The sequence below is a fragment of the Ambystoma mexicanum genome, chromosome 3q (assembly GCF_040938575.1).
Source record: "Ambystoma mexicanum isolate Mex_15411 chromosome 3q, UKY_AmexF1_1, whole genome shotgun sequence".
NCBI classification, from domain to species: domain Eukaryota; kingdom Metazoa; phylum Chordata; class Amphibia; order Caudata; family Ambystomatidae; genus Ambystoma; species Ambystoma mexicanum.
In genome coordinates this window covers 1,196,691,148-1,196,711,082 of record NC_090926.1, presented here as the reverse complement: position 1 = coordinate 1,196,711,082, position 19,935 = coordinate 1,196,691,148, and the positions used below count along the sequence as shown (strand labels likewise).

At 44.4% G+C, this 19,935-nt stretch overlaps 1 protein-coding gene and 1 long non-coding RNA gene across 3 annotated transcripts in view; one reads left to right on the top strand and one right to left on the bottom strand.

The window, feature by feature from the left end:
- Positions 1 to 19,935, bottom strand: part of LOC138447740 (complement C3-like) — a 2,843,165-nt gene that overhangs the window by 1,563,346 nt on the left and 1,259,884 nt on the right. The gene's annotated exons all lie outside the window — the stretch shown is intronic.
- Positions 419 to 1,545, top strand: LOC138581975 (uncharacterized). The gene is made up of 3 exons (XR_011304913.1): positions 419 to 522; positions 625 to 706; positions 1,068 to 1,545. It is a non-coding gene; the product is annotated as an uncharacterized lncRNA (long non-coding RNA).

The following is a 19,935-nucleotide window of genomic DNA, read 5'->3' as shown; positions in this document are numbered from 1 at the left end:
AGCCTTCTGCACAATTAACTTTGCAGCGCCGCCCTTTAGACTGCTGTTTGTTGTCCTTTGAGCTCGCTATCACATTTTAATCGTACGAGCCGTTCTAATTGATTTATTTGGCACTTCGTGAGTTTATATTTAAATATAGCACCGTTTATCTTAGATTGCTGTCATTTGCCTTTAAGTTTACCTTCTTATTTCAATTGTGCTCGTAGTGCCATCTGATTTATTGGGCTTTTCGTGTCTTTATATTTATATTTAAACACCTTTTGGATTCCTTAGAATGGTGTGGTTGTCCGTCGGCTGCCTCCCATTCTATTGGTGTTCTTTAGATGCATTTCATGCAGTGCCCTTGTATTCTGGTAAGCCGTGGGTCACTGCTTGCCATTTAGCATTGTAATGGAGCTCTTGTGCCATTTTTTGCAGTGATTTGCAGACGGCGTTGAAGGCTAAGGCTAAGTGGCGCTGCCTCTTCACTTTTCAAATACATGTATTGCTGGATCATCTTAAACTGCATGGGGCGCCCTTCAGGTGAGATATTAGTACTTTTGCCTCAGTTATAGACACTCTACTTTGAATTTAGGTTTTTCATTCACCTGACCTAGTGCATTCTGGTCTTGTTTCTTGTTTCAGGTTATGTTTCAGTCCTGAATTGTTTCGTGTGACTGGCCACACTACACTGCATAGATTGTTGCAGTAGTAAGGTTTTCATCAGGTTAGTCCACTATTAGTCCTTTTTTAGACACAGATATTGCCAGTGAGATTCAGATATATATTATTATATTATATATACACATTCTTGTTGCCGATTCACCATGGTCCTGAAGGTTCCCTCTCATCTTGCACGGTTCTCTTTTGGGAGTCACTTACCCTTTTGCTCTGGTTTACACAGCTGTTGTAGCGGGGGCCGTGTATGCTTATTTGTATTATGGTATACGCGGTTCCTAAATTGTTTTGAATAATTCAGGCTGCTAGCCAGCAGTCCTGTTTCTCTTTTTTATTTGTATGTTATAAGCAGTCGGCAAAGACCTTTTCATGTAGTAGCTTATAGTCCCTTTTGCGTATTTGTTTTGCAGAATGGTAACATCCACCTCCTGAAGAAGACGTTCAGTTAACCATTACTACACGTCGAAACCGGTCGAGAGAAAAATTTTTACAGGGATGTGATCTTTGCATCTGTTTTTTCTATCCACCCTGACAATAGATTGGTTGTGAATTATTTCTATTGTTTGTAAAACACCGCAATAATGTGTGTTATTATGGGGATTAGTTATGAATTCCTCTTCCCCATTGGTTTTTAGCATGTTTTTTGGTGTTTTTTAGTTCTTTGGATGAGTGCCACGGTATGATGAGTTGTGTGCGTATGAATGAACTGGGTATGTTGATTATGAGTGATGAAGTTTTAGCCGATTTTCGGCATATTGTTGCTGCTGTTTTGTTATGTTAAAATGATTAGTGTACAATAATTTTGTGTGATTTATTCACCAGTTTTCAATTTTTGTATCTTCTTTAATAAATTTGGATACATTTTTTCTAAATATACTTTGCTCTGGACATATCTTTTCTGTTTCTTGATGGTAATCCTTTTACGGCATCGTTTTCCCCTTAACTCCTAACTCGGAATGACCCCCATTGACACGCATAGAGGTGAAAGCTTGTATGATCCCCAGGGGAATATTAAAAATGAGTCTTTAAATATTAACAATCCAGATCCTAAAAACCCCAATTCCCATGTAAAACCAAACCCTTAATTGAATCCTCATAATACTCCTTTAAGGAATATAATTAAGGAGAGAAAGGAATCTGGTAATGATATCTTCATTAGAAAAGATGATTTGATCATTGGGGACTTAAAGTCCCTCAATGCCCAAAGTACTGGGATGAAGAAGAGGGCTGCAGAGGCATAAGACTGCTAGTTGCAGACTAATGAGGTTAATGGCCCACACCTGAGGGAGACTGATAGGCATAAAAAACCCCCTCAGGTGCAGGCCATAGAGAGCAGTAGTAGTAGGAGGTGGAGTAGTCGTGGTACCTCCACTTTGAAGTGGAAGCAGATCAAGGAGAAGAGCAGAGACATGCTGGGACCACCATTATGTGTCGGAGGGCTGCCGGTCCTGAGAGGGTCTCTGCTTTCTGAGACCTTGATTGCAGAGGTTGCGTAGTGGGAAGCGTTGGGTGTGACGACTTTCCCCCTGAAGACTGTAGCTGAAGAGGTCGCACAGCGGGAAGCATGAAGTGTAAAAGCTTCCCCCATGTAAAGTCGAGCTTCAGTGGCAGTTGAGCACAGGAAAGCCATTGGTGCAAGTCCAACTCTTTAACAGAGTTGCGTGGGCTGCAGGAACTTGAGAGAAGCAGTTTGCCTGGTCACACAGAGCAGCAGAAGCAGAAGACCTGGCGGCAGCGGAGCGATCAGACGCGCACGCCAAACCCGGTGAGTTCACTAGTTTAATATGACACTGCAGTGCTCCGTGATGGCCCGCTGGCCAAGTCTGGGTGCATTAAGTAGAAAAATAATGTCAAGAGAGTGAAGTGGAAAAAGAAACGTTATTCTGAATACCGAAATGAGGTAAAGCAGCATAAAAATACTTTTGAAAACCAAGCTGATTTAAAGAGGAGAAAGTGGCAGAATATGAACTTGACAAGCAGACTAGAAAGGTGTGATTGAATTTATGTGGGGCAGAATAATTGCCAACCACAAGGGGGGCAATATTCTGAGAAAGCAATACAAACAACTATTGCCCAAACCAAAAGAGAGTAATATCAAGGCAAGTTAAAGAGAACCAACATTGTCAAAGCCAAGGGAGGGCAACTGAGAATTCAAGTGTTTGTAAATCTCATTACAAGTGTGTAGAAGACACTTTAAGAGGAACTGGCCTAAACCCACATTGCGAAAGAAGTGAAAGAGTGAGAGAAAACCATTACCAGCATTTGGTTCATGCAGAAATTGGGAAACCCGGGTGGCAGGAAAGCTACCCTTCTGACAGGAGATATTCAGAAGGAGAGGAGCAAAACCTGAAACAGCACCAATGTGTTTCTTGTCTCCCCTAAAGGAGTGATCAAACTTGTTGTTGTAGAAAAGCAAAACACATTGGTAAATTGTTTTAAGCAGACCTTTACCACAGACATACTTGTAGTAGTTAGTAGTTTCATTAGTACTGGCAGGGGAGTACACCAGAACAAAAGGACCATGTATGCCTGGCAGGTGAGTGGACAAATCAGAAGTTGTTGAAGTACTGTGGTGTGGTTAAAAGTATGAACAAAGAAGTGGCTATTGTATTTTTCAAACTGTTACAGAAACATCCTGACAAAGACATTTTTGTTGATCCTAAGGAACTGTGGAAATATTTCTGTTATATGAGAAGAAGTTGTATTGAACTCTTTATCACAAGTGAAAAGGTGAAAACGTGTTGAGCATTGTGAACTGTTGGTGGAATTCGAGTTGGAACAAAAGAACTTTATTGGAACTTTACTGCAAGATAGGATTGCCCTATCCTTTTTTGGAACAGTCAAGTAAGATCCTGTTAGAACCTGGGTAAGGGGATTACAACCAGGTTATAAGGAGAAACAGTTACCAGGTTGTTACTATAACTGTTACATTGAAAATGTCATACATTGCCCTGCTAAATTGCCCTGCTAAGTTGTTATATGAATATGTGTGAGGAACAGAGACCTTTTATTAGTGTTTCCTTTTTGATTTCTTCAGTCTCCAGACCAAGAACCCAAGGACCGGGTCCTGTGCTGCTCCATCCTGAAGGCATCCGCCCAAAAGCTCTTCTTTTCTCCTAAGGTACTGTGTTGGCTAGAGTAATACCTATCTTGCGTCTTGTGTGAATCCTGTGAGGCTGAGTGGGTGATTCGTGTAGTTGGGAGTTCGCCCATACCACTTGCACAGACCTAATGCTACAATGTATATAGGGAGTCTTCTGTGAAGTCCCGAACCACATTTTAACTACTTGTCTGAAGAGAAACCCTCTGGAACTCTGACTTTCCTGCAACTGAACACTATCCTGACCTGCCTACAGCTGGTTCCTAGACCAGTAGGGTCCCTCTTTCTGCCACTGAGAAAACTCATGCTAAAGAGTTAGGGAAGGACTTTGAAGATAAGGTTTCTGTCTTGATATATATATAACATGTGTTAAAAGTACCTACTAAATGAGTTGTTGAGTAACTTTGGTTCTTGTACAGAATAAGGTACACAGTGTCCTGAAGTTTATACTTACCTTTACGTTGCTGTTTGCTCTTTTAAAAGGTATAGTATGAGTTATTTTATTAGCTTTGAATTGTGTTTCACCAGTCAAAAAAGTAATATGTTGAAATGTATCATTTCTAAAGTGAATGACTAAAAGCTTACCAATGAGATTTCCCCACCTTTAAATACATTGGGCCTCATTATAACTCCATTGGTAGCCGTGCCGGTAAAAACAGCAGGCTGTCGCCAGAGTTTATTTTTTTCGGTGCCTGACTTCACGAACCGCCGTAAAAAGTAACTCCCCATTCCCATTCGAGTTCCATAGGACTCAATGCAAATGGGGAGGACGGTAGCACCAGCACCGTTAATAACGGTGCCGAAGCTACCATGAACCGCTGCAGGCGGTTGCCGTTCCGCCCACCAGGTCAGACCTAGCGTGCGGGAGGACATCCCACCCGCAAACCTGTACATTGCCAGACCGGTAACAACGGTGCCGGTAAGCCTACCAGCACCGTTCTTACCGGACCGGCAATGTTATAATGAGGTCCATTGTGTCTTTCTAAATGCGTGTTATTGTGTTTTGCTTTCCCTGATCTGCTTTAGGTCATACTTGTCTTTGAGTTGCTTAAGTATATGGGTCTTTACTTACCTTGAATAGCTCTGTTATTCTTAAAGTGTGTACTGGGGTTATGCTTTTCCTGAACTCCTTTAGGGCACTTCTAAAATAGTCATAACGTTCTTACTTGCCTTAGAATTGTATTCTACAACTTCTGAAAAGTATCATTGGTGAAACTGCCTATTCTTGTAATAGAAATAGTATAATAAGCATATATAATAATAGGTTCATTACTTACCTTGAAATACATTGTGTCTTCCTTAAACTGTAATTCGATTTTGCTTTCCCTAAATTGCTTTAGTGCATTCTAAAATAGTTATCAGGTTCTTACTACTTATCCATGAGTAGCTGAATGCCCCTCTAGAAAAGTATATGCGCTCACTTACTTTCGCTGTATTGTGTTCTAAGAAATTGCAAGGTGTATACTTTTAACAGGGTTGGTTTATTAAATTACTTACTGCAATCTAAAAGTAACTAACCTGGTCTTATTCCCCAAGACTAGTATATTGCTATCCTGAATGTATAACTATTAGGTTTGACTCACCTTGACTTGGAAAATACTACTCTAAATAAGGTATTGAGTTGGTTTTGTATATCTGTTTATAACTTATTTATTTTAAATTTGTGTATTGGCACTTCAATAATCACAATACATCACAATCCAGTATTGAATTATCTTAGTGAAAGTAACTCCACAGGATAAAACGAAAAAGGAAACGGTGAAACAAACAACTAGGCTTGCATTCAAAGTACTTTCTGTCCGTGAAGATAGTAATATGGGGGAGGTTCCAGTGGGTGTGGCAGTAGGATGGGACAGATCCTAAACCCAAAACACAAATAGGGATAAGGCGCGCAACATACATATGTTCAAGTATCAAGACAACGCAACACTAGTGTTACATTCTGGGCGGTTTGTCATCTGAGGGATGAAACTTTGTCAAAGTGAGTAGTTTCCATGCTTCAAAGGCATAATATGAATTATCGTCATGCATCCGCAAAGCCCCAAACCACGCTTTAGTCTCAGCTGCACACCAAGTCTGGAATTCATTGTGCCACAGCACATATTGTGGACCTTTTTAAAGTGTCCATGCCACAGCCAAGTGCCTCTTTGCCAAAACACATGTGAGGTCCACAAATTTAACTTTGTGTTTATATTTGCTCGGCCTGGAGTATATAACCAATAAACATTTGAGTGGGCTCCAGTGGTATCTGGTCATTCCAGCCGCTATACAAGCCCGTTCAATTTGAGTCCAGAACCCCTGTGCCTTAGTGCACTTCCAAAACATATGTATTAAGTCAGCGTCCTCTTGTTCACACTAGGGACAAACTGATGTAATGTTTGGGTTAAATTTAGCCACCCTAGAGGGGTCATATAGGTGCAGTGAAGTACATCAGTTTGGATCAAACGGAATCTCGTATTTTGAGAAACTTTTTTTGTAAAAATCAAGGCCAAATCCCATTGAGCATCCGATATTTCGGAGTCAACATCTGTCTCCCAGGACAGCTTCAACACAGCATACCTAGCATTCCTGGTCCCCTTTAATAAACATTCATACAGTCTAGATAAGGGCCTCCAGCCATCTTCCAGGCTATACTTTAGAGCCATGAACCTGTTATCCTCTGGCTCAGCAGGCTATACATCATTGGCATCTAGGTGCTTTCACCACCCGCATATATCTCAAAAACTGGCCTTTTTGGGATACCTTCCCGTGATAACAGGCTCTCCCGGTCTCTAAATGTCCCACTGTCGTACATATCCCCCTAGGTGGCTATACCCAGAGCTTCCTAGTGCCTTGCAGCATTCAGGTCACTCACATCCATACACACGCCCACCATGAGCGGGACGCTGGGAGAATTGTGTTTATGACTTATGTGAATAGTACTTACTTCCCCAAGTAATACAGTGTACCAGTGTTTCTTTGAGACATATGTATGCTACAATTTCTTTGTACTGACCTACAGCCCTCTCTCTCTCCTAAAATAAGCCTGGCTGCTCTGTCTACGCTACCAAATGTTCTCAGGTGGTACAATCTTATACTAAGAACAGAGTTTTGTACTGCCTCAGATATGGTTTTATGAAGCCCTTAGTTGACATGATATGGTATGGCATTTATAACGCGCCTACACACACGTGTTTCAAGGCGCGACGAAGCAAGGGATGGGAAACAGAGGGAAGACAGAGACAACGATCCTACTAGGCCAGGTGACATTGAGATCGTGCAAGTTCAGGGGAGTTGGACCTTACAAAAACGGTCCTAACAAAGTGATAAGAGCATGCGCCTCCGACGGTGAGAAGACTTAGGAGCCGAGTTCAAACCTCACCTCCTCCAATGCCTTTTTGAATTGGTCTTTATTAAATTTTATTTTGTTGCTTTTGTTTGAGGCAGAAGATATCTAGTAAAAACGTATATACACAAAGAGAAGCAATTAGCCCTAAATCTTGGATGGCCTGGGTGTTTTGTGACCTCACATGTGATCTAGAGATAGGCATTCCATCTGCCAAAATGCCCAGCAGAGGTTTAGATAAAGCACCACTGGATCAAATAGCAGATATCCACCTCTGTTTTTTTCTTTTCTTTACAAAATACAAATAAGTTGCTGAAATGAAACCCAGGGGCTGGGCCCATGCCTCTCCGCAAACAGTTTCTTTATGTTTTGTGTTGTGCAAGCTTTTTTCTGAGGTGCGTGCACAGTGTGGTACGATGGTGTGTTAACGTTCATCTACCCTTCTATGGGTTTCATGGCCAAGGTGTTGGTTGCCAAAGGGATGAGAGTGTTTGCTCCTGATGGTGAGAAGTCGTGGGAGCTGGGGCCGACCCTCAGCTTCTCCAAGTCCTTTTGAATTGACTTTTTTAAATTTAGTTTTATCTTTTTGTTATTGTAACAAAGGCAATGGTCAATGCTTAATCCACAAACAATATAAACTGAAACACAAACAGATACACCTAGAGCCTTGTGTAACAGTGCAACGCAAGTGTGCCAAGAAATGTCTTGTGGGAAGACTGCTGTATGTCCTACAGTATCTTGCATGCTAGGTATCACTTTCATCTAGCCATTTGAATTTTGAGTTGGATTGCTGTAAGGCAGGGACACTTTACAGATATTGAGATGTTTAGCTCCTGCACTCCGAAGTCCGAAGCTGCTGTTCACCTCTTGTAAGGTGTTTGCACCTTTTCACATGGATAATTTCCGTTTACTCAGCATCAAAATGTCAATAGGCCCTTACTAAGAGGCCAAGCATTGAATACTGTTCTCAAGCCGATACTCAATGAAACAAACTCCATGCTTTTACACACTTTGTGTAACTCTCAACCCGGTCTCCTCCTCTCTACCCCATTTGATGAACGCCATTTTGAAAACAGTGGTACAGTTATTCGTTGTGCATTTCAATCTCACATACATTTTTCATGAAATAATGTTTTCTCCCATCTAAATGTGTTAGGGTAAGGTGACCTGTCGCTGCTTTGTATGTATGTTTAACCTGATTCTTATCTCAAGAACTGTAATACACATGCATTCCGCCAAATCCTAACCATTGATGAAATGATTACAGACACAGTACTATTCCAGCATTTTTAAGGCTTGCGCACCACTGTTTCTATAGACATTCCCTTCTGCGAAACCTGTTGGGCATGTGTCGTGGAGTATGAAATTTAGATGCGCAGCAAGGCGCAGCTGCCTCTCAACTCTGCTTCCCGTCCGTCGCAGAGAAACAGACGGAAGGTTGGGGGGGACACATTGGGGAGGTACCGTGCAGGGCATGCCGAGGCATGCTTGCCCTAAGCAAAGTTCTAACATGCTGTCTAGCAACACGCTCCGGCCTGTCCACCGTTCCTTGGGGCATCCCAAGAGTATGAAGGAAAGGGGACAGGACGTAAGAGTACATTCCCATCTGATTGTGCTTCACATTAGATGTCTGTGAAAGATAATAGATGAACTGCTCCATAAAGGCCATGAGAGGACTGTGTGGAAGCTAGAGTCGATCCTGTTGCAAGACCACAGTATCAAGGTCTCCTTTTTTTGTGTGCATTTAGCCAAAACAAATTTTGACCTTTTACACAGTGTACATAATCATAACATATCATATAGCATTAAGTTCAAACATTTAAAAACATACAGAACGAAAAATAAATTAACTACATTAATACTTGCTGCTCAACTGCATGAAAAGGAGAAAAGGGAATGGCACGAAACCGTTTTGATAGTGAAAATGAAATGACCTATTTCTCCAAAACAACTCAATATATCAGACGAGTAAGGGGAACGAAAACCAAAGGTTCACTTATATCACTGCTTAAATGAGAACATGGTCAACCAATTTTAACTCATTAAGCAGTTTAGCCACTTCCATTGTCAAGAAAACTTCATTGCCTGAGATAATTCTCTCCCACAGATCTTCAAGGTCTCCAATGTCCTTATCTATTGTATTTACTGGGCTCTGGTCTGGAAGTGGAGGCCTGCAAGGTCAGTTACTGGACGTTTCTGAATATCCCTTATCTGTGTGTCTGGGGAGGTGGTGCATGCATGTTCACATTCAAGATCGGATAGGCAGCAATTGACACAAGATTTGATAATAACAAGCTTTCCCACTATTTCCTCCTCCTCATCCGTTATACTCCCTACGGTTTATAGCCTCCCTGGTAGAACAGAGAAGGGAATAGTTGTTGAAAGCCCATACCAGAATCAGCCATCTTGGACCTTTGCAGCTTAGCCCCCTTTAAACCACTCATTTAATCATTAAAAAAGTGACCTGTTTCTTGCATTTGATAATGACAAGTTCTAAAGTGAATTGTGCCACAAATAGAAGCATTGCACATTGCCTCATTTGTCATGCCCCAATATACAGGCAGTCTGCAAATATAGACCTACCACATGCATATAGGCATTTAGCATACTTTTAAAATGTTTCTTTTTATTGATTTGAAGTACCAAACAAAACACAAAAATCACAGCAGAGCGTAAATATAACATAGGCATACAAGTCCAAAGGCCGCGATACATCATAAAGAAAACACAAAATACTGCCCCCGCCCCCCGACCCTTTGGATGAACGCACCCAGCCTCCCTGCAATGTGCAGCCCAGTTGCAACTGAGTAAATTCAGTCTTCGCTTCCCCATCTGTTTCATATATTCCCACATTTGGAGGGGCAAACCATGGACCTGCACACACGTTCTCTGATTGCTCTACAATGGTCCATATCCACCACCCACCCTCGACCCCCAAAGAATAGCAATGTTCCTCTTGGCCACTGTCAAAGCATTCACAATGAATAGCTTTTCGTAAAGAGAATAAGCCGTGCCATCCCATATACCCAGCAACAACAGCGCTAGTGTCGAGGGTACCGTTTCGGACACCATCCTGGGGATTTCATCAATAACCTTGTTCAAGTACCTCTCAATCTTCAAACATTCCCAGATAGTGTGATAAAATGTTCCCAGACCAACGTGGCACCACAGACAGCTAGATTCCATGGCGTGGGTCCACCCAAACAAGAATTCACGGGTGTAGTATAGTCTGTATAACCTTTTTAACTGGATGAGCCTAAAACGGGATGTAATTGCGCTTTTCCTGGGGACCATTAATGCCTCCTGCCAGTCCTCTGCCGCAATGGGACCTATATCATCCTCCTAATTTCCCAAGAGCTTGGTCAAGGGGGGTGCCGTGAAACTAGAGAGACTTTGGTATAAGGTGAAAACTGCCTTCTTAACCAGCAGGTCAGTGTATTCATTGGCTTCCACTGGGGACTGCTCTTGGCAGTCATACTTCCCACAGAAATTTGACCACATAGCATGCCTGAATTGAGTGTAGCGATAAGCGTCTGATTTTGTCAACTTCGCCACTTGTTGCATCTCGTCAAAAGATCTCAAGCGCCCACCAGCAGCATTCCACCCAACACCTGTATATTTTTGCTGAACCATAGAGATGCAAAATTCAATTTACCCAATTCGGGCTAATCCTTGTTATTCCACAATGTGCCCTGCAGGGTCACTACTGCGGCCCAGCCTACCTCTGTCCTCCTCCTGTTCCCCACCCGCACAACCGGCGGTGGAATTAAGGGAAGGCTGGTTCCCTCTGACCCCCCCCATAAAGTGTCTGCAGGGGGTCCGAAAGTACCATGCCCGTCCGTTATAATTGTACATGTGAGCGGGATGTGTTTCCCCCTAACCATTAGTTTGCAATCACAAGCTGGGCAGCCCAGTATTATTTCTGGAGGTTTGGAAGACCGATGCCTCCCTCCTACAACGAAATATACAGGAAACTCAGGGCGATCCTCAGCTGGGAGTCCCATCATAGCAGTTTCCTTAAAGCTCTTTCAATGATTTGGAACTCCCTCTCCAGGATTACGACGGGGGTATTTGAGAGAACATTTAAATATCTGGGGGAAGTGCTGACCAGAATTTGGCATCAGAAATAAATCTATCGGATATTGGTTTCAAACTGCATGTGAGAAAGGTGGACAGGTCTCGACAAATATGAATGCTCACGTATTTGAATTAACTCACTGCAACCCTAAACTCACAACTGTCCAGGATGGCTTTGGTGCCCCCATGCACTGGGAATAGGATAGAAAAATCCCAATTGACCTTAAGGCCACCGTGCTCACTGTATATCCGTAATATTTCCATTATCTGTGTGATTGAAACTCAGGGTTACCCCACATACAGCAGTAAATCATCTGCATATAACGAAACACGATCTTCGTGTCCCACTAACCACCCAAAACCCCTCATAAGAGGGTCATCACGGAACCAAATTGCCATGGGCTTCATGGCCAAGATAAACAACACAGGGGACAGCGACACCCTGTCTTGTTCCGCTCTCCAACGGAAAGCTATCTGACGTCACCCCATTAACGCCTGCAACTTACGTATAGTAGTTTTGGCCACTGTAAAAATACTGGTCCAAAACCCATGCCCTCCAGCGCTGCTCAAATGAACTCTCAGTACACTGAGACAAAGGCTTTCTCAAAGTTAATAGCTACCACTGTCAACGGTTCCAGGATACAGTAAGCCATCTCGAGAGCCACTTGGAGCCTGTGGATATTCATTAAGGTCGCCCTGTCCGGTAACAACCGTTTTGGTCGTGGTGGACCAGTGCTGGCAGGACCATCTTAAGCCTTGTGACCAGGATTTTTGCCAACACTTTAGTCTCCATATCAGGGGTGCTGCTAGGTCTGGAAAAGACCCGGGGCTATGCTAATGTCATGACTGGGGGCTACCTAGCCTGCTGGTTGTTGCTCCTGTGATTCTATCCTGGGCTACAACCAAAAGACCAGGGGCTATAGCCCCTTTAGCACCCCCCCTAGCAACGCCTCTGCTCCATATTGAGGAGCGATATATGCCGATAGGAAAAGCATTTGTCTGGGGGCTTGTTCTATTTAGGTATAAAAAGGAACGTTGCCCATCTTACTATTCTGAAACATGGACAGCATTGGCCCTGCAATGTCATCATACAACTTTTTCCACAGCTCTGCTGGCAAACCACTGTGTCCCGGCGTTTTCCCTGATTGAAGCGACAATATTGCAACTGCATCTTCCTCCTGTGTGATCTAAGCAATCAAGGCCTCCTTCTGCATATCTGTGATGTGTGGGAGGGAAATGTCCTTCGCCATTTCAGAATATGTTGGGGCCCTGTGTGGAACGGGGACGCGTATAAACACGTATGAAAGTTAGCAAATGTCTTACACACTTCTTCTCCCCTTCTGGCCACTTCACTGCCTGACTTTGTGATCCTGCTTCATATCTAATTGGCACCTTGTGCTGTTCCAGCTACGCCAGCAGTTTAACTGCCTTGACCCCAGTCTTATGCACCCTGGCTCAGGACGCCAGATAGGCTTGTCTAGTGGTGTCCCTTGTAAGGGGCAATATATGTGTTTCTGGCCTGAAGCAGCTGGAATTGTTGTTCTAACTGCAATATCTGCAGTTACAACTGGACCACCTTGGCCATCCTCTCTTTTTCCTTAGTGACGAGGACAGAGAATGCTTTGCTCCGAAATGACAGCTTTGTAGTCCTCGCAGTGCGTCCCGGGACTTCCGAAAGAGGCAGCGTTCAAGTTATGTTATGCTATGTTGACTTATACCATGCAATGTTACCACCAAGGGGCGGTCTCCATGCGCTCACGTGGCTCTGCAAGAAGGACAGGACTGATTAGTGAGGGTAGAGTGATAGGATAGCACTGTGTGTTGGCTTGCAAATGGTTCATAGCGTGCACTGGATTGTTGTATCCGTAAGGGTGAGGCCCAATGCCTCGGTTGTTTGTTGTAGGCGAGTGTTATTTATGTTGGGTGTGTGTTTGTGTGTAGTTTGGCTAGCCCAGTGGGCGGGTGTAGTATTTGGGTGGTAATTGTAATTGCTTATTTAAGGAGGGAAGGGAACAAGGGAGTACAGTAATCATTCTTAGGCCTTGAAGTTTCCAAATGATTTCACAGTAAAACTAGCATACGTGTTACAAATGTTGTCAAGCTAGGGAGGGGGACAAACGGGGCAGGGGGACAGGACAGACAAGCTTACTAATTCTAGTAAATTAGTTCATGCATGCGTGCGTACAGACGTAGGTGCGAGGTAGGAGGAGTGGGGGGGGGAACAAACCCGTCCGGTCCTGCTGGGCCCTGGGTTAAGTGCAGAGAGGTTGCCCGGCTCATGGAGCGTAAGCAAAAAGTGCAGCAATGTTGATCATAGTGCAGCAGCCCGGAGGCAAGTGCAAAAGACTGGCGGGGGGGCCTGGGACCTGGAAGGCTCTGGAGGTGAACCAGGCAACCAGTCAGCAAAAACTGAACAGAGTTAGGGAGGAGAAAGGAGGATGGAAGGTGGAGAGAAAAAGAACGGAGGTTAGCAGGGTAGAGGGAGAGAGAAGGAGGAAGAGAAGAGGAAGGTCTTGAGGAGTTTCTGGAACTTAAGGTGCTCCGACTCAAGACGGAGAGAGGCATGGTGGCTGTTCCAGAGGGAGGCACCTACAGAGGATAAAGATCTACCCCCAAATCTCTGTTTGTGAAAGCAGCTCACCTGCAGAGAGTTGGAAGAGGATGATGCAGAGGACCCTGGAGGGAGAGTATTTAGGAAGAGAGCGTTGTAGATAGAGTGGGTCCCGGCCCCAGAAAGCCTTGTGGATTATGCAGAGGGTCTTGAACTTGATCCTTGCAGCCACACGGAGGCAGTGGAGGTATTTCAGTATAGATAGATGCGGCCCCTGGTCTTGATGCCAAGGATACGTTTTGCGGTTCTGTTCTAGATGATTTGGAGAGGATGGAGAGTAGAAGTAGGAAGACTGAGAAAGAGGCTGTTGCAATAGTCTAGCCTATAGTGAACCAGGGCTCTAGTTGGTAGTGGGACTTTTTGGAGATGTCTGAGATGTGAGAAGAGAAGAAGAGAGTGCAGTCAAAAATGACCCCTAGATGTTTTGCCTCATTGGTAGGCAAGGGCGCAGGGCCAAGGGGGTTTGGCCAAGGTGAAAGTGGGGAAGCAGGAGCAGGGGTCCCAATGAGGATGATCTCTTTCTTACTGGCATTCAGGCAGAGATTGTTAGCAGCACACCCAGACTGAATTGCGGAAAGACAGTCAGGGATGATCAAGGAGGAGGCTGACGGTAGTCCGAAAGAGAGCTGCATCTCATCAGCATAGCACTGAAAGTTAGTGGTAAATGTAGAGATCCTGTGGGCCAAGTGGGCCATGTAGATATTGAAGAACCAGGGGATAGGTTAGATCCCTGTGGGACACCACAAGTAGAGACAATGATAGGGGAGAGAAATGACCCAAGTTCCACCTGGGAGGGCCGGTCAGAGAGAAAGGCGGCGAGCCACGGCAGGGCCTGATCTGTGATGCCCAGGGTATCACAGAGATGGGTGATCAGGATGTTGTGGTTTACCGTATCGAAAGCAGAAGAGAGGTCGAGAAGAATGAGGACAGAGGGAGAGAAAGAGTCAAGATTTGAGAGCAGGTATTCACGGGTGTTCAGAAGAGCACTTTCCGTGCCTCTGGATGCTCTAAAGCCAGATTGATGGTTATGGAGACAGATTCAGTGTGGAGGGTAGGTTGAGTGAAAGCCAGCTTCTCCAGGAGTTTACCCAGGAAAGTGGTGAGGGAGATCGGGCTACAGTTTGCCGGAATTGACCGGTCGGCAGAGGGTTTTTTGAGCAGAGGGTGCTTGAGATTAGAGGGGAAAACTCCAGTGGCGAACCAGAGGTTGCAGAGGTCGGCCAAGGCAGGAGCAAGAGTGTCAATATTGTCCTTGATGGTTTTGGAGGGGCAGGGGTCCACCTGTTTGGAAGAGGCTTTCATAGACCCGACTTGTCTAGTGACCTCCTCTGGTGTGACACGGGAAAAGGAGGCGGTGGGGGCGGTCGACGGTGGCCCAAGAGATGCTGGCGCAAGAGGAAAGAGAGGACAGGATGTCTTGTGTTTTGGTGGTGAAATATGCGGTCAGGGCCGAGCAAAGGGCCTCGGTGGGTGCAGTAGAGGATGCGGCTGCAGTAGGGGTGGCCAGTTCCTTGCAGACTTTGAAGAGTTTGGCTGTGTTGTTAGATGCCGCGGAGATGCAAGCTTGAATGTACACTTTTTTCTTGGAGCGTATGCAGAGTCTATATTGCCTTCGAAGAAGGCAGCAGGCCAGTTTGTCAGAGGGTGCACCTGAAGAGCCCATTTCCGTTACGCTGCTCTGCACTTGCGTTTAAGGGCAGCCAGATCGTACCAAGAGTTGCACTTTTTGGAAGGCTTCAGTCGAACCCTCACGACAGGGGCAAGAATGTCAAGAGTGTTGGAGATGGAACAGTGAAAGTTAGAGAGGGCTGTGTCAGGGTGGAAGTCAGCCACAGGCGTAGAAGGAGGAGAGTAAGTGGAGACAAAGGCAGCTACAGACACTCTTTTCATGTGTCGGATGACCTTGAAGGCAGGAGGTGGTGTAGGGTGTGCCATTGCTAAAGGAGAAGAGAGCTTCAAGTGAGAAGAGAGAAGTGAATGATCAGTCCATGAGAGAGAGGTAGCGAGAGGAATGGAGAGTGGGATGTCTGTGGAGATGAGAGCATCCAATGTATGGCCAGCAGTGTGCTTTGGACCAGAGGGTAAAATGGAGAGAGATAGGGAGTCACACAGGTGGCAGAAAGGTTCTGAAGAGTCCGGAAAGTCAAGATGGATTCAAACATCCCCCATCAGGAGGAGTTGGGAAGAGGAGGAGAGGAGAGAAGAGGCAAGGTCAGCCCATTCCGAGAGGAAGAGGGTGGACTCACCCGGTGGCCGATAGAAGGTGGCCATAGTAAGAGAGGCGACAGGCGAGAGAGAGACTTAGCCTGCAGATCAGGCATTCAAAGGAGAAGTAGACCTGAGTGGGAATAATGGAAACAGGGATCCACTCAGGAAAGATCAAGGCTACTCCACCTCCTGGCCTGCTGGGCCTGGGCACGGAGAGGATCTTGTAGCCTTCAGGGAGAAGTGTATCAAAACTTGTGACAGAGCTCTCCTAAAACCATGTCTCAGTAAGAGCAAGTGTCACAAAAAGGACCAGGAAACGGGTCTCTGGCCTGAGTGTACCCTTATATATTAACACAATAGAAGACTCAGGTTGATCAATTCTGTGAAAGTATTTTAATAAAAATTGTTAAATTTTTTGTTTTTAAAGTTCGCCCTCGAGTGAGGTACTTGGAATTTCTTAAAAAGCTGCTTCATAGATGGAAAAAGATGATTTTATTAGATTTCTCTATCCACAGGATGTTAAAAAAAGGAGGACAATGCTAATAGATGTGTTTCTATTCTCTACTTCTATTCATTTAGTTTGAAAAAGTACCGTCCAATTGTTTCTTCCGGTTTTGCTTCAAAGATTTCCGGATTCCCATATTCTTCTTCTGTTCTGATCTTTTAACATTGTTATTTCAGAATTCAGTTTGAAAAGGTTTTTACGGAATTCCCATCTTTTTGTTGGGAGATCACAAATCAGGAAGTTCAGCAGGTTGTAGACAGATTAGTTACTAGCCTGGGACTATTCCTGATGTAGAAAGCCACAAAAAGCCTACCGGTTTCAGTGGCAAAGAGGCCACATTCATCAGGGCTGGGCAGACGTATTGAAAAGTGGATGTGTCTACGTCTAGGAGGCTGGGTAGATGGTACCAGAGGATCCCACCTATAAAAGGGAGGGGGACGGGAAGAAGGAAAAGAGAGAGAGACAAGCACCATTATGGTATCAATAAGGTAATTTGACGGTACTGTCATCTAGAAAATAAAAGGCTAGGTCTTACCTAGTTTAAGGGGTCCCCATAGGTGTCCATGTGGGTGGGCAAAGTAGGTATTACTACTTCCCAACAGGGGTCGTGGGTCATTTTATCATGCCCTGGATTCTGGAAAAAAGGGATCATATTTTAGACTCTTGACCAGACAGGACGAACAAAGATTACATGATGCAAAGTAGTTAAAGATAGTGCTCAATAAGATAGGGTCATATATGAATGACCCCTGACAAATTTCTTCAAGAGAGAGACTCCAGAAAATTTTACCTAGAAAGTGTGACCAGAAAACATGTTTTGCCATGTCTTAACAGATTAGGAACATACCATATCGCGTGATATAATGGGCTATCAAAAATGATGTAGCATGCTTACTTGCCCCTCAAAATATGCACCAAAAACCCCTGGGATGGGATGGGGGGTGGTCCCATAGTTATAAACCCACAGTTATAAAGGGAGCGGGACTGTTGCTCATAGAGCTGCTGGCAGACGAAACCGCCATGCAGTACTTAGGAGATACATCGATTGTATGTATCTCGTTCTCTACTCAGTTTCATTTTGAGCCTGCTCGTCGCGTAAGCTTACCTGCTCCGTATTCTATGTTGTGATCGGAGTTTCAGAAACGAAAGGTCGGCTCACCGTGGGTGATGCCGGACCAAGCGCGGGTAGTGGTGGCTGGAAGTCGGACCTGGTCGCGCTACAATGATGTGTATGCCCTGCGTCCGAAAAATCGTGGGATTGCCATAGACATAAAAAAGGACTAAATGTATGTATTCCACATCCAACAGGCTTTTGGAAGAAACATAGACATCAACGAAGGACAGATTGCCAAAATCACGTTGTCTTGCATAGGCGTGTATATACACTTGGATCAGATAAATGACCAAAGGAATCCGTCACAAATACCTTATGGAATCAGGAAAAACCCACAGGACATGCACCATGTGGCCTTTGCAGTGCGTGTGCAGGAACCACCAGAACCACATCTATCAACATTGGCTGGCATTACCCATGGCTAGAGAAACATTTTACAAACTGTAATAGTAAAAACGTCATTTATCTAATTACCTGCCCTTGCAATATGAGATATGTGGGTATGACTACCCGTTCTATCAAAACCAGATTGGCCAAACATCGGTCCTGTATTCGCACGAAAAAACTCACTGCCCCTATGGTCACTCATTTCGTGCAAAATCAACATGATGTGATGGACTCGAAATGGACAATTATTGAAAAAGTGAATGTTCCAAAACGAGGGGGAAACATCCATGATTTACTTTTCAAAAGAGAACAACTATGGATCTTTCCTTTGAAAACAGACAAGTTTGGCCTAAATGAACCGACAAGTTGGCAGACCCTGGCCACTTTATAGAGAAAGAACTACCCCAGCCATGCTTTGACCATCCTGATACAAGCCAGAAATCTACATCTCCTGGTTTTTTGTTGTGTAACTGAATGTTTTCTGAACTTCAGCTGGTAGTAATGTTTGTGATGTATCCTGAACTATCTGGCACCTTTCCATGGTCTAAAACAGGGGTTGTTTGTTTGTTTATTATTTATTATTTATAGCGCGCGCCAGACCCGAAGGTAACCGGGCGCGTTGTTCAAGGATACTTTAAACTTTACAGGTTACGCATGTTTACAAGTAGTGGTTATACATGGTAGAAATTACATAATGCAGGACAGTAAGGAGAATATACATTGTGCATAATATATACATATAACATAATATATACAGGAAATATGCAGTAGGAAGATAGAGAGTATATAATTATGTACATAGTACGTCTGTAGAACAGTGGTTATGTTGGTGTAGGGCAGGACTATCGGTCATTTTCTTTGATCCAATTGATACAGTTAGATCTGAAGAGAGCGTAGGATTGGGGAGATCTCAAGCCGGACGGGAGGGAGTTCCAAAGCTGGGCAGCTTTGACCGGGAAGCTGTTTCCTCCGGCCGTACTTAGTTTAAATGGGGGTATCACTAACTGGTTGGAGAATGCTTCTCTGGTGGGTCTAGTGGAGATTTTTCTGTTGAATCTAACAGCTAGGTATTTGGGTGCTAGATGGTTGATAGTTTTGAAAGTTAGAGAAGCTGTCTTGAGTTTGATTTTGTCCGCTGTGGAGAGCCAGTTGTATTGTCTTCTAGCCTCTGAAATATCCTCCCTTCTTGGAATTCCTAAGGCAGCTCTAAGAGCATTGTTCTGTAGTGTTTGAATCTTTTGCAACGTATGTTTATTGGCCCCTATATATAGTGCGTTGCAGTAGTCCAATTTCGACAGCACTAATGCTCGAGCAAGGGTTAGGCAGTTGGCAGTGGATAGGTATGGTTTTGCGGCTCTAATCAGCTTGCAGGTATATGCGGTGCTGGATGCCATTGCGCTCACCTGTTTGGTTAGGGAGAGGTGGGAATCAAGGTAAAACCCTAATGTTTTTACCTCTTTTGCTACCTTGATAGTGTTACCGTCTATGACGAAGGAGGAGTATTCTTCTTTTAATCTTTTGATGTTTTGTGTGTTCCCCAGTATGATGAGTTCCGTTTTGTCATCATTCAGGCATAGCCCGTGGGTGGCCATCCATGCCTGAATGATGAGATAAATCTTATTCACCAAGGCCAAATCTTGTTCATAATCCCCTGAGAGTGGTATGAGAATCTGAGTGTCATCCGCATAGTTAGTGTAGGTGACACCCAGATTATCTAGATCATCGAACAAGGGCTTCGTGAAGATGTTGTACATAGTGGGGGAGACACAAGAACCTTGTGGGACTCCACATGTGATGGATACAGGGTCAGCAGCAGCAGAAGTAGAGAAGACTCTCATAGTTCTACCGGTTAGGAATGATTTGATCCATGCGATGGCATGTGTGGAGAAGTGGGCAGCTGTTTCTAGGTGGGTGCAAAGCACATCATGATCCACCAGGTCGAAGGCTGCAG